This window comes from Schistocerca gregaria, chromosome 4, assembly GCF_023897955.1.
Source record: "Schistocerca gregaria isolate iqSchGreg1 chromosome 4, iqSchGreg1.2, whole genome shotgun sequence".
In the NCBI taxonomy this organism is placed as follows: Eukaryota; Metazoa; Arthropoda; class Insecta; order Orthoptera; family Acrididae; genus Schistocerca; species Schistocerca gregaria.
The window spans coordinates 231,037,085-231,052,006 of NC_064923.1; positions in this window are offsets into that span (position 1 = coordinate 231,037,085).

Below are 14,922 nucleotides of genomic sequence, written 5' to 3' on the forward strand. Positions count from 1 at the left end.
TTTGAAGCACAACATAAAAATATTCAAACATCCAACTGTTACTTATCGGTAAACGAAGAATCGACGCTGCCATTCACAATACTTAGAACATTCTGTGTGAAGAATGCTATGTGCTGAGCACTAGCTATTTTCTTTTACAGTATGTCGCCCCTCCCTCACTCCCCTTGACAACCTGCAAACGTAAGAAAATGTATACATTAGCGCACTACAAAGTGATAAATGTGTAATTTTGTCTGTATAGTTAAAGCATAGCATAAAAATATTTAAAATCCAACTGTTACTTATCGAAAAACGAAGTATCGGCGCTCCCATTCACAGTACGTAGAACATTCGGTATTAAGAATGCTATGTGCTGAGCACTAGCTATTTTCTTCTACAGTATGTCGCCGCTCGCACACTCCCCTTGACAACCTGCAAACGTAAGAAAATGTATACATTAGCACACTCCAAAGTCACCAGATGTGTATTTTTTTCTGTATAGTAAAGCATAATATGAAATTATTGAAAAATCGAGCTGTTACCTACCAAAAAACGAAACATCCAAGCAGTCATCCACAGTACGAAGATACATTTAATGTGAAGAATGCTATGAGCACAGCACTAGCGATTTTCTTGTACAATGTGTCGCCGCACCGTCACTCCTATTGTCAACCTTATAACGAATGAAAATGTATACCATAGCGCACTACAAAATCACCAGATGTGTAATTTTGTCTGTATAGTTAAAGCATAACATAAAAATTATGAAACATCCAACTGTTCCTTATCGATATACGATGTATCGACGCTGCCATTCACAGTACGTTGAACATTCGGTGTGAAGAATGCTATGTGCTGAGCACGAGCTATTTTCCTTTACAGTATGTCGCCGCTCCCTCTCTCCCCTTCACAACCTGCAAACGTAAGAAAATGTATACATTAGCACACTCCAAATTCACCAGATGTGTATTTTTTTCTGTTTAGTTAAAGCATAATATAAAAATATTTGAGAACGAGCTGTTACCTACCAAAAAACGAAACATCCACGCAGTCATCCACAGTACCAAGATACATTTGATGTGAAGAATGCTATGTGCTCAGCACTAGCTATTTTCTTTTACAGTATGTCGCTCCTCCCTCACTCCCTTGACAACCTGCAAACGTAAGGAAATGTATACAATAGCTCACTCCAAAGACAACAGATGTGTATTTTTTCTGTATAGTTAAAGCATAATATGAAAATATTCAAAAATCGAGCTGTTACCTACCAAAAAACGAAACATCCACGCAGTCATCCACAATACGAAGATCCCTTTGATGTGAAGAATGCTATGTGCACAGCACTAGCGATTTTCTTTTACAATGTGTCGCCGCACCCTCACTCCTATTGTCAACCTAAAACGAAGGAAAATGTATACCTTAGCGCGCTACAAAGTGACCAAATGTGTAATTTTGTCTGTATAGTTATACATAACTTAAAAATATTTAACATCCAATTGTTACTTATCGATAAACGATGAATCAACGCTGCCATTCACAGTACGTAGAACATTCGGTGTGAAGAATGCAATGTGCTCAGCACTAGCTATATTCATTTTCAGTATGTCGCCGCTCCCTCACTCCCCTTGACAACCTGCAAACGTTAGAAAATGTGTACATTAGCACACTCCAAATTCACCAGATGTGTATTTTTTTCTGTATAGTTAAAGCATAATACGAAATATTTAAAAATCGAGTTGTTACCTACCAAAAAACGAAACATACACGCAGTCATCCACAGTACGAAGATACATTTGATGTGAAGAATGCTATGTGCACAGCACTAGCGATATTGTGTACAATGTGTCGCCGCACTCTCACTCGCATTGTCAATCGGATAACGAAGGATAATGTATACATTAGTCCAATCCAAAGTCACCAGATGTGGAATTTTGTGTGTATAGTTAAAGCATAACATAAAAATATATAAACATACAACTGTTGCTTATCGATAAACCATGTATCGACGCTGCCATTCACAGTACGAAGAACATTTAGTGTTCAGAATGCTATGTGCTCAGCACTAGATATTATCTTTTACAGTATGTCGCCGCTCCCTCACTACACTTTAACAACCTGCAAACGTAAGAAAATGTATACATTAGCACACTCCAAAGTCACCAGATGTGTATTTTTTTCTGGATAGTTAAGGTATAATATGAAAATATTTAAAAACGAGCTGTTACCTACCAAAAAACGAAACATCCACGCAGTCATCCACAGTACGAAGATACATTTGATGTGAAGAATGCTATGTGCACAGCACTATCGATTTTCTTCTACAATGTGTCGCCACACCTCACTCCTATTGTCAACCTGATAACGAAACTAAATGTATACATTAGCGCACTACAAAGTCACCAGATGTGTAATTTTGTCTGTATAGTTAAAGCATAACATAAAAATATTTAACATATAACTGTTACTTATCGATAAACGACGTATCGACGAAGCCATTCACAGTACGTAGGACATTCGGTGTGAAGAATGCTATGTGCTCAACACTAGCTATTTTGTTTTACAGTATGTCGCCCCTCCCTCACTCCCTTGACAACCTGCAAACGTAAGGAAATGTATACAATAGCTCACTCCAAAGTCAACAGATATGTATTTTTTCTGTATAGTTAAAGCATAATATGAAAATATTCAAAAATCGAGCTGTTACCTACCAAAAAACGAAACATCCACGCAGTCATCCACAATACGAAGATCCCTTTGATGTGAAGAATGCTATGTGCACAGCACTAGCGATTTTCTTTTACAATGTGACGCCGAACCCTCACTCGTATTGTCAACCTAATAACGAAAGAAAATGTATACCTTAGCGCGCTACAAAGTGACCAAATGTGTAATTTTTTCTGTATAGTTATACATAACTTAAAAATATTTAACATCCAACTGTAACTTATCGATAAACGATGAATCAACGCTACCATTCACAGTACGTAGAACATTAGGTGTGAAGAATGCAATGTGCTCAGCACTAGCTATATTCTTTTTCAGTATGTCGCCGCTCCCTCACTCCCCTTGACAACCTGCAAACGTTAGAAAATGTGTACATTAGCACACTCCAAATTCACCAGATGTGTATTTTTTTCTGTATAGCTAAAGCATAATACCAAATATTTAAAAATCGAGCTGTTACCTACCAAAAAACGAAACATACACGCAGTCATCCACAGTACGAAGATACATTTGATGTGAATAATGGTATGTGCACAGCACTAGCGATTTTCTTGTACAATGTGTCGCCGCACCCTCACTCTTATTGTCAACCTGATAACGAAAGATAATGTATACATTAGCGCACTACAAAGTCACCAGATGTGTAATTTTGTCTGTATTGTGAAAGCATAACATAAAAATATTTAAACATTCAACTGTTACTTATCGAAAAACGAAGTAACGACACCCCTATTCACAGTACGTAGAACATTCGGTATGAAGAATGCTATGTGCTGAGCACTAACTATTTTCTTCTACAGTATGTCGCCGATCGCTCACTCCCCTTGACAACCTGCAAACGTAAGAAAATGTATAGAATAGCACACCCCCAAGTCACCAGATGTGTATTTTTGTATAGTTAATGCATAATATAAAATTATTTAAATATCGTGTTGTTACCTACCAAAAAACCAAAACATCCATGCAGTCATCCACAGTACGAAGATACATTTGATGTGAAGAATGCTATGTGCAAAGCACAAGCGAATTTCTTCTACAATGTGTCGCCGCACCTTCAAACCTATTGTCAACCTGATAACGAAAGAAAATGTATACATTAGCGCACTACAAAGTCCCCAGATGTGTAATTTTGTCTGTATAGTTAAAGCATAACATAAAAATATTTACCATTTAACTGTTACTTATGGATAAACGAAGTACCGACGCTGCTATTCAAAGTACGTAGAAAATTCGGTGTGAAGAATGCTATGTGCTGAGCACTACCTATTTTCTTCTACAGTATGTCGCCGCTCGCTCACTCCCCTTGACAACCTGCATACGTAACAAGACGCATACATTAGCACAATCCAAATTCACCAGATGTGTCTTTTGTTTTTGTATAGTTGAAGCATAGTTCGAAAATATTAAAAAATCGAGCGGTTACCTACCTAAAAACGAAACATCCATGCAGTCATCCACAGTACGAAGTTACATTTGATGTGAAGAATGCTATGTGCACAGCATTAGCGATTTTCTTCTACAATTTGTCGCCGCACCCTCACTCCTATTGTCAACCTGATAACGAAGCTAAATGTATACATTATGGCACACCAGATGTGTAATTTTTTCTCTATAGTTAAAGCATAACATAAAAATACTTAAACATCCAACTGTTACTTATCGAAAAACGAAGTATCGACGCTGGCGTTCACAGTACGTAGAACATTCAGTGTGAAGAGTGCTATGTGCTCAGCACTAGCTATTTTCATCTACAGTATGTCGCCGTTCCTTCACTCCCCTTGACAACCTGCAAACGTAAGAAAATGTATACATTAGCACACTCCAAAGTTACCAGATGTGTATTTTTTTCAGTATAGTAAAGCATATTATTAAAATATTTAAAAATCTAGCAGTTATTTACCAAAACACGAAACATTTACGCAGTCATCCACAGTACCAAGATACATTTAATGTGAGGAATACTATGTGCACAGCACTAGCGATTTTCTTCTACAATGTGCCGCCGCACCCTCACTCCTATTGTCAACCTGATAACGAAACTAAATGTATACCTTAGCGCACTCCAAAGTCACCAGATGTGTAATTTTGTCTGTGTAGTTAAAGCATAACGTAAAAATATTTAAACATCCAACTCTTACTTATCGATAAACGATGTATCGACGCTGCCATTCACAGTACGTAGAACATTCGGTGTGAAGAATGCTATGTGCTCAGCACTAGCTATTTTCTTTTACAGTATGTCGCAGCTCCCTCACTCCCCTTGACAACCTGAAAACTTGTGAAAACTTGTGAAACTGTATACATTATCATACTCCAAAGCCACCAGATGTGTAATTTTGTCTGTATAGTTAAAGTACAATATGAAAATATTTAAAAATCGAGCTGTTACCTACCGAAAAACGAAACATCCACAAAGTCATCCACAGTACGAAGATACATTAAATGTGAAGAATACTATGTGCACAGCACTAGCGATTTTCTTCTACAATGTGTCGCCGCACCCTCACTCTTATTGTCAACCTGATAACGAAACTAAATGTATACATTAGCGCACTCCAAACTCTCCAAATCTGTAATTTCGTCTGTATAGTTAAAGCATAACATAAAAATATTTAAACATCCAACTGTTACTTATCGATAAACGATGTATCGACGCTGCCATTCACAGTACGTAGAACATTCGGTTTGAAGAATGCTATGTGCTCAGCACTAACTATTTTCTTTTACAGTGTGTCGCCACTCCCTCACTCCCCTTGACAACCTGCAAACGTAAGAAAATGTATACAATAGCAAACTCCAAAGTCACCAAATGTATATTTTTTCTGTATAGTTAAAGCATAATATGGAAATATTTAAAAATCGAGCAGTTACCTACCAAAAAACTAAACATCCACGCAGTCATCCACAGTATGAAGATACATTTGATGTGAAGAATGCTATGTGCACAGCACTAACGATTTTCTTCTACAATGTGTCGCCTCACCCTCGCTCTTATTGTCAACCTGGTAACAAAACTAAATGTATACATTAGCACACTAGAAAGTAACCAGATGTGTAATTTTGTCTGTACAGTTAAAGCATAACATAAAAATATTTAAACATCCAACTGTTACTTATTGAAAAACGAAGTGTCGACACTGCCATTCACAGTAAGTAGAACATTCGGTGTGAAGAATGCTATGTGTTGAGCAGTAGCTATTTTCTTCTACAGTATGTCGCCGCTCCCTCACTCCACTTGACAACGTCCAAACGTAAGAAAATGTATACATTAGCACACTCCAAAATTACCAGATGTGTATTTTTATCTGTATAGTTGAAGCATAAAATGAAAATATTCAAAAATCGAGCTGTTACCTACCAAAAAACGAATCATTCACGCAGTAATCCACAGGACGAAGATACATTTGATGTGAGGAATGCTATGCGCACAGCACTACCGATTTTCTTGTACAATGTGTCGCCACACCCTCAGTCCCATTGTCAATCGGATAACGAAAGAAAATGTATACATTAGGGCACTACAAAGTCACCAGATGTGTAATTTTGTCTGTATAGTTAATGCATAACATAAAAATATATACCATCCAACTGTTATTTATCGATAAACGAAGTATCCACGATGGCATTCACAGTACGTAGAACATTCGGTGTGAAGAATGCTATGTGTTGAGCAGTAGCTATTTTCTTCTACAGTATGTCGCCGCTCGCACACTCTCCTTATCAACCTGCAGACGGAAGAAAATTAATACAATAGCACAGCACAAAGTCACCAGATGTGTATTTTTTTGTATAGTTAAAGCACAATATGAAATTATTTAAAAATCAAGCTGTTACCTACCAAAAAACCGAAACATCCACGCAGTCATCCACAGTGCGAAGATACATTTGATGTGAAAAATGCTATGTGCACAGCACTAGCGACTTTCTTGTACAATGTGTCGCCGCACCCTCACTCCTACTGTCAACCTGATAACGAAAGAAAATGTGTATATATTAGCGCACTACAAAGTCACCGGATGTGTAATTTTGTCTGTATAGTTAAAGCATAACTTAAAAATATTTAACATCCAACAGTTACTTATGGATAAACGATGTATCGACGCTGCCATTCACAGTACGTAGAACATTCGGTGTGAAGAATGCTATGTGTTGAGCACTAGCTATTTTCTTTTACAGTATGTCGCCGCTCGCTCACTCCCCTTGACAACCTGCAAACGTAAGAAAATGTATACATTAGCACACTTCAAAGTCACCAGACATGTATTTTTTTCTGTGTAGTTAAAGCATAATACGAAAATATTGAAAAATCGAGCTGTTACCTACCAAAAAACGAAACATCCACGCAGTCATCCTCAGTACGAAGATACATTTGATGTGAGGAATGCTATGTGCACAGCACTAGCGATATTGTGTACAATGTGTCGCCGCACTCTCACTCGCATTGTCAATCGGATAACGAAGGATAATGTATACATTAGTGCAATCCAAAGTCACCAGATGTGGAATTTTGTGTGTATAGTTAAAGCATAACATAAAAATATATAAACATACAACTGTTGCTTATCGATAAACCATGTATCGACGCTGCCATTCACAGTACGAAGAACATTTAGTGTTCAGAATGCTATGTGCTCAGCACTAGATATTTTCTTTTACAGTATGTCGCCGCTCCCTCACTCCACTTTAACAACCTGCAAACGTAAGAAAATGTATACATTAGCACACTCCAAAGACACCAGATGTGTATTTTTTTCTGGATAGTTAAGGTATAATATGAAAATATTTAAAAACGGGCTGTTACCTACCAAAAAACGAAACATCCACGCAGTCATCCACAGTACGAAGATACATTTGATGTGAAGAATGCTATGTGCACAGCACTATCGATTTTCTTAAACAATGTGTCGCCACACCTCACTCCTATTGTCAACCTGATAACGAAACTAAATGTATACATTAGCGCACTACAAAGTCACCAGATGTGTAATTTTGTCTGTATAGTTAAAGCATAACATAAAAATATTTAACATATAACTGTTACTTATCGATAAACGACGTATCGACGCAGCCATTCACAGTACGTAGGACATTCGGTGTGAAGAATGCTATGTGCTCAACACTAGCTATTTTCTTTTACAGTATGTCGCCCCTCCCTCACTCCCATGACAACCTGCAAACGTAAGGAAATGTATACAATAGCTCACTCCAAAGTCAACAGATGTGTTTTTTTTCTGTATAGTTAAAGCATAATATGAAAATATTCAAAAATCAAGCTGTTACCTACCAAAAAACGAAACATCCACGCAGTCATCCACAATACGAAGATCCCTTTGATGTGAAGAATGCTATGTGCACAGCACTAGCGATTTTCTTTTACAATGTGACGCCGCACCCTCACTCGTATTGTCAACCTAATAACGAAAGAAAATGTATACCTTAGCGCGCTACAAAGTGACCAAATGTGTAATTTTTTCTGTATAGTTATACATAACTTAAAAATATTTAACATCCAACTGTTACTTATCGATAAACGATGAATCAACGCTACCATTCACAGTACGTAGAACATTCGGTGTGAAGAATGCAATGTGCTCAGCACTAGCTATATTCTTTTTCAGTATGTCGCCGCTCCCTCACTCCCCTTGACAACCTGCAAACGTTAGAAAATGTGTACATTAGCACACTCCAAATTCACCAGATGTGTATTTTTTTCTGTATAGCTAAAGCATAATACCAAATATTTAAAAATCGAGCTGTTACCTACCAAAAAACGAAACATACACGCAGTCATCCACAGTACGAAGATACATTTGATGTGAATAATGGTATGTGCACAGCACTAGCGATTTTCTTGTACAATGTGTCGCCGCACCCTCACTCTTATTGTCAACCTGATAACGAAAGATAATGTATACATTAGCGCACTACAAAGTCACCAGATGTGTAATTTTGTCTGTATTGTGAAAGCATAACATAAAAATATTTAAACATTCAACTGTTACTTATCGAAAAACGAAGTAACGACACCCCTATTCACAGTACGTAGAACATTCGGTATGAAGAATGCTATGTGCTGAGCACTAACTATTTTCTTCTACAGTATGTCGCCGCTCGCTCACTCCCCTTGACAACCTGCAAACGTAAGAAAATGTATACAATAGCACACCCCCAAGTCACCAGATGTGTATTTTTTGTATAGTTAAAGCATAATATAAAATTATTTAAATATCGTGTTGTTACCTACCAAAAAACCAAATATCCACGCAGTCATCCACAGTACGAAGATACATTTGATGTGAAGAATGCTATGTGCAAAGCACAAGCGCTTTTCTCCTACAATGTGTCGCTGCACCTTCAAACCTATTGTCAACCTGATAACGAAAGAAAATGTATACATTAGCGCACTACAAAGTCACCAGATGTGTAATTTTGTCTGTATAGTTAAAGCATAACATAAAGATATTTAAACATCCAACTGTTACTTATCGGTAAACGAAGAATCGACGCTGCCATTCACAATACTTAGAACATTCTGAGTGAAGAATGCTATGTGCTGAGCACTAGCTATTTTCTTTTACAGTATGTCGCCCCTCCCTCACTCCCCATGACAACCTGCAAACATAAGAAAATGTATACATTAGCGCACTACAAAGTAATAAATGTGTAATTTTGTCTGTATAGTTAAAGCATAGCATAAAAATATTTAAAATCCAACTGTTACTTATCGATAAACGATGTATCGACGCTGCCATTCACAGTACGAAGAACATTCGATGTTAAGAATGCTATGTGCTGAGCACTAGCTATATTCTTTTTCAGTATGTCGCCGCTCTCTCACTCCCCTTGACAACCTGCAAACGTAAGAAAATGTATACAATAGCACACTCCAAATTCACCAAATGCGTATTTTTTTCTGTTTAGTTATAGCATAATACGAAAATATTTAAGAATCGAGCTGTTACCTACCAAAAAACGAAACATCCACGCAGTCATCCACAGTACGAAGATACATTTGATGTGAAGAATGCTGTGTGCACAGCACTAGCGATTTTCTTGTACAATGTGTTGCCGCACCCTCACTCCTATTGTCAACCTGATAACGAAAGAAAATTTATACATTAGTGCACTACAAAGCAACCAGGCGTGTAATTTTGTCTGTATAGTTAAAGCATAACATAAAAATATTTAAACATCCAACTGTTACTTATCGATAAATGAAGTATCGGCGCTCCCATTCACAGTAAGTAGAACATTCGGTGTGAAGAATGCTATGTGCTTAGCACTAGCTATTTTCTTTTACAGTATGTCGCCGCTCGCTCACTCCCCTTGACAACCTGCAAACGTAAGAAAATGTATACAATAGCACACCCCCAAGTCACTCGATGTGTATTTTTTGTATAGTTAAAGCATAATATAAAATTTTTTAAATATCGTGTTGTTACCTACCAAAAAACCAAAATATCCACGCAGTCATCCACAGTACGAAGATACATTTGATGTGAAGAATGCTATGTGCAAAGCACAAGCGAATTTCTTCCACAATGTGTTGCCGCACCTTCAAACTTATTGTCAACCTGATAACGAAAGAAAATGTATACATTAGCGCACTACAAAGTCACCAGATGTGTAACTTTGTCTGTATAGTTAAAGCATAACATAAAAATATTTAAACATCCAACTGTTACTTATCGATAAACGAAGTATCGACGCTGCCATTCACAGTAAGTAGAACATTCGGTGTGAAGAATGCTATGTGCTTAGCACTAGCTATTTTCTTCTACAGTATATCGCCGCTCGCTCACATCCATTGACAACCTGCAAACATAAGAAAATGTATACAATAGCACACTCCAAAGTCACCAGATGTGTATTTTTTTCTGTATAGTTCAAGCATAAAATGAAAATATTTTAAAATCGAGCTGTTACCTACCAAAAAACGAATTATCCACGCAGTCATCCACAGTACGAAGGATACATTTGATGTGAAGAATGCTATGTGCACAGCACTAGCGATTTTCATGTACAATGTGTCGCCACACCCTCACTCCTATTGTTAACCTGATAACGAAAGAAAATGTATACATTAGCGTACTACAAATTCACCAGATGTGTAACTTTGTCTGTATATTTGAAGCACAACATAAAAATATTCAAACATCCAACTGTTACTTATCGGTAAACGAAGAATCGACGCTGCCATTCACAATACTTAGAACATTCTGTGTGAAGAATGCTATGTGCTGAGCACTAGCTATTTTCTTTTACAGTATGTCGCCCCTCCCTCACTCCCCTTGACAACCTGCAAACGTAAGAAAATGTATACATTAGCGCACTACAAAGTGATAAATGTGTAATTTTTTCTGTATAGTTAAAGCATAGCATAAAAATATTTAAAATCCAACTGTTACTTATCGAAAAACGAAGTATCGGCGCTCCCATTCACAGTACGTAGAACATTCGGTATTAAGAATGCTATGTGCTGAGCACTAGCTATTTTCTTCTACAGTATGTCGCCGCTCGCACACTCCCCTTGACAACCTGCAAACGTAAGAAAATGTATACATTAGCACACTCCAAAGTCACCAGATGTGTATTTTTTTCTGTATAGTAAAGCATAATATGAAATTATTGAAAAATCGAGCTGTTACCTACCAAAAAACGAAACATCCAAGCAGTCATCCACAGTACGAAGATACATTTAATGTGAAGAATGCTATGAGCACAGCACTAGCGATTTTCTTGTACAATGTGTCGCCGCACCGTCACTCCTATTGTAAACCTTATAACGAATGAAAATGTATACCATAGCGCACTACAAAGTCACCAGATGTGTAATTTTGTCTGTATAGTTAAAGCATAACATAAAAATTATGAAACATCCAACTGTTCCTTATCGATATACGATGTATCGACGCTGCCATTCACAGTACGTAGAACATTCGGTGTGAAGAATGCTATGTGCTGAGCACTACCTATTTTCTTCTACAGTATGTCGCCGCTCGCTCACTCCCCTTGCCAACCTGCATACGTAACAAGACGCATACATTAGCACAATCCAAATTCACCAGATGTGTCTTTTGTTTTTGTATAGTTGAAGCATAGTTCGAAAATATTTAAAAATCGAGCGGTTACCTACCAAAAAACGAAACATCCACGCAGTCATCCACAGTACGAAGTTACATTTGATGTGAAGAATGCTATGTGCACAGCATTAGCGATTTTCTTCTACAATGTGACGCCGCACCCTCACTCCTATTGTCAACCTGATAACGAAACTAAATGTATACATTAGCGCACTCCAAAGTCACCAGATGTGTAATTTTGTCTGTATAGTTAAAGCATAACATAAAAATATTTAAACATCCAACTGTTACTTATCGAAAAACGAAGTATCGGCGCTCCCATTCACAGTACGTAGAACATTCGGTATTAAGAATGCTATGTGCTGAGCACTAGCTATTTTCTTCTACAGTATGTCACCGCTCGGGCGTCACTCCCCTTGACAACCTGCAAACGTAAGAAAATGTATACATTAGCCCGCTCCAAAGTCACCAAATGTGTATTTTTTTCTGTATAGTAAAGCATAATATGAAATTATTTAAAAATCGAGCTGTTACCTACCAAAAAACGAAACATCCACGCAATCATCCACAGTACGAAGATACATTTACTGTGAAGAATGCAATGTGCACAGCACTAGCGATTTTCTTCTACAATGTGTCGCCGCATCCTCACTCTTATTGGCAACCTGATAACGAATGAACATGTATACATTAGCGCACTCCAAACTCACCAGATGTGTAATTTTGTCTGTATAGTTAAAGCATAACATAAAAATAATGAAACATCTAACTGGTCATTATCGATAAACGATGTATCGACGCTGCCATTCACAGTACGTAGAACATTCGGTGTGAAGAATGCTATGTGCTGAGCACGAGCTATTTTCCTTTACAGTATGTCGCCGCTCCCTCTCTCCTCTTCACAACCTGCAAACGTAAGAAAATGTATACATTAGCACACTCCAAATTCACCAGATGTTTATTTTTTTCTGTTTAGTTAAAGCATAATATAAAAATATTTGAGAACGAGCTGTTACCTACCAAAAAACGAAACATCCACGCAGTCATCCACAGTACCAAGATACATTTGATGTGTAGAATGCTATGTGCTCAGCACTAGCTATTTTCTTTTACAGTATGTCGCTCCTCCCTCACTCCCTTGACAACCTGCAAACGTAAGGAAATGTATACAATAGCTCACTCCAAAGACAACAGATGTGTATTTTTTCTGTATAGTTAAAGCATAATATGAAAATATTCCAAAATCGAGCTGTTACCTACCAAAAAACGAAACATCCACGCAGTCATCCACAATACGAAGATCCCTTTGATGTGAAGAATGCTATGTGCACAGCACTAGCGATTTTCTTTTACAATGTGTCGCCGCACCCTCACTCCTATTGTCAACCTAAAACGAAGGAAAATGTATACCTTAGCGCGCTACAAAGTGACCAAATGTGTAATTTTGTCTGTATAGTTATACATAACTTAAAAATATTTAACATCCAATTGTTACTTATCGATAAACGATGAATCAACGCTGCCATTCACAGTACGTAGAACATTCGGTGTGAAGAATGCAATGTGCTCAGCACTAGCTATTTTCTTTTTCAGTATGTCGCCGCTCCCTCACTCCCCTTGACAACCTGCAAACGTTAGAAAATGTGTACATTAGCACACTCCAAATTCACCAGATGTGTATTTTTTTTCTGTATAGTTAAAGCATAATGCGAAATATTTAAAAATCGAGTTGTTACCTACCAAAAAACGAAACATACACGCAGTCATCCACAGTACGAAGATACATTTGATGTGAAGAATGCTATGTGCACAGCACTAGCGATTTTCTTGTACAATGTGTCGCCGCACCCTCACTCTTACTGTCAACCTGATAACGAAAGAAAATGTATACTTTAGCGCACTACAAAGTCACCAGATGTGTAATTTTATCTGTATTGTGAAAGCATAACATAAAAATATTTAAACATTGTGGCGATACCTGTAAGACACCACTAGCCCACGCCTCTCGCGGTGTGCGTTTAACCCCATTTAAATGACGCGCCAAGCGCGCGCCCAGCGGCTGTACGATTAATTAAATAATCGGCGTACTAATCACAGTTGAAATCTCTGGTCCAGAGGGACGTGAAGAGGCTGTGGTCCAGAGAGAGAGTAGAGTCAGTCGAGTCTTGTTCAGTCTTAAGAGTCAGTCGAGCTAGAAAGTGTCTTGTGAAACGATCATTCTGTGGATAATATTAGTGAGATGATTTCTTTTATATGTGTTGTGTTGTCTTCTTCGATGAGTAAAAAAAAAAATATAGGTAAAATAAATTTTTGTGATGTCCATCAATAAGTTCATTCCAGTAAAAATAGAGCCACTTCCCTTCACCTTTATTCACCCTTTTTTCTTTCTTTCCTTTCAACAAAGCAAAAAACAAAAAATTACCACCCCCTCCTTTTTTTTTAATTCCGGACATCACACTGGCGTCCGTGACAGGACGCCAATCTTCGGATTTTACTGGAATGAACTTAACAAGGGCAAATTAAAGTAAAATCATACGTGTAGTAATATTTATTGTCTTGTACATTGGCTAAAAAACTGTAATTTTCTCTTTCATGCCCAATATGAAAACGAGAGCTAACGTTGTTTCACGATTAACAAGATTTCTGCAAGCTTCAACACAGCGCGGTGAGTAGTGCAAAAGCATTTGTTCTGCTATGCCATTGTCCAGCGTGCGCCTCCCGCCTATGCTAACTGTTATTCCCATTTCCCATGCCTTTCCCTAAACAAGAATCATACCCTTTGTCAATGAAATTTCTATTATTGTAACATTGAAATTCAACAGTAAGATATGCAGAAGTCATTGTTATGAGTCAATCCTGTTTGTTACGTCATGTCACCACTTTCAGATTAGCTACGCGAATACGGTTACAACCACAATAATAATTCAGACATTTTTGGAAATTCTATCAAGTAATAGTTATTACCGTCTAACTATTTAAATTTTATTTATCTTTTGTACTTTGCAAGCCATCGCCATTCTGGGTGTACTATTTGTATATTTCACGTTTGTTAATTATTGGCAAAAATGGAACAACAGCAACAGCAAACTGATAACGGTGATGCTACTGTATCATCAGCGTCCCCTTTCCTAGGCTT